The 1,243-nt window shown below is 44.9% G+C and overlaps 1 non-coding gene across 1 annotated transcript; it reads right to left on the bottom strand.

Annotated features, from left to right (window-relative positions):
* Positions 1–840: 840 nt before the first annotated feature.
* On the bottom strand, positions 841–947 carry LOC111723081. Its single transcript, XR_002771700.1, has one exon. It is a non-coding gene; the product is annotated as a U6 spliceosomal RNA (small nuclear RNA).
* Between the last annotated feature and the right edge of the window lie 296 nt (positions 948–1,243).

Raw genomic sequence — 1,243 nt, 5'->3', positions numbered from 1 at the left:
TAATAAGTATGCTGATTTGTTTGGCTGGAGCACAATAAACTTGTCTTTTAATGTTCTTCTAATTATTCTGTATGATAAATTCTTCTAAGTGCAATTAAATCTAATCATGTGGACATTCCGTTTTGTCTTTCTAGACCCCATTTCCCATTCCTGACAATATCCTGAGCTTCCGACCTTGCTCAGGAAGTACTGACTGCATCCCCAGCTCCAGGGACAGGCCCTGAATGGCTTTAACCAATCACTGTATCCCATCTCCCTGGTTTCAGTGACTCATTCAGGGGTGTCAGAGTAACCAGTGGGATGTAAGAAGTCAGCCAGGTTTTCTGGGAAAGAAAGTCTTTTTTGTCTTTGTGTGGAGCACCTGGCAAAACCTCTTGCATGGGCGGTGCCTGTGGCTCAGTGGGTAGGGCACCGGCCCCATATACTGGGGGTGAGGGGATCAAACATGGCCCTGGCCAAACTGCAACAAAATATAGCCAGGCTTTGTGGTGGGTGCCTATAGTCCCAGCTACTTGGGAGGCTGAGGCAGGAGAATCGCCTAAGCCCAGGAGTTGGAGGTCGCTGTGAGCTGTGATGCCACAGCACTCTATGGAGGGCAAGAAAGTGAGACTGTCTCTAAAAAATAGAAACAAACAAACAAAAAACCTCTTGCATTGCCTCTGGACTTGACCTTGGAAGCACACAGCTCCAGCAGCCGTAGACAATCACTTTGGGATTGCCAGGGAAAAGCCTTCCTAAGAATGAAGACAGCTCAGAAGAACCAGAGCTGAGAGAGTGAAAATGAGGTGACATTGTTTCTTTTTTTTTTTTCTTTTATTTTTTTTTGGTTTTTTCTTTTTAAAAAATATAGAACGCTTCACGAATTTGCGTGTCATCCTTGCGCAGGGGCCATGCTAATCTTCTCTGTATCGTTCCAATTTTAGTATATGTGCTGCCGAAGCGAGCACAGGTGACATTGTTTGAGGCTTGGTCAAGCCTTGCCTGAAGCTGGAACTACTCCTGAACTAATTCATGAAAGGAACCAATGATTTCTCTTTATTTTAAAAGCCATTTGACCTGGGTTTTCTGTTATTTGAAACTAGGAAGTTCTACTTGACAACAAAGATATGAACGTTTTAAAGATTAGGTTGGTGGCTGGGCACAGTGGCTCATGCCTGTAATCCTAGCACTGTGGGAAGCCGAGGCAGGAGGATCCCTTGAGCTTGGGAGTTCAAGATTAGCCTTAGCAAGAGCAAGACTCCAT

This window comes from Otolemur garnettii, unplaced genomic scaffold (assembly GCF_000181295.1).
Source record: "Otolemur garnettii isolate 467f Iridium unplaced genomic scaffold, OtoGar3 scaffold00007, whole genome shotgun sequence".
Classification (NCBI taxonomy): domain Eukaryota; kingdom Metazoa; phylum Chordata; class Mammalia; order Primates; family Galagidae; genus Otolemur; species Otolemur garnettii.
Note: the sequence above shows the minus strand (reverse complement) of the source record. Positions and strands in the feature narration are given on the sequence as shown.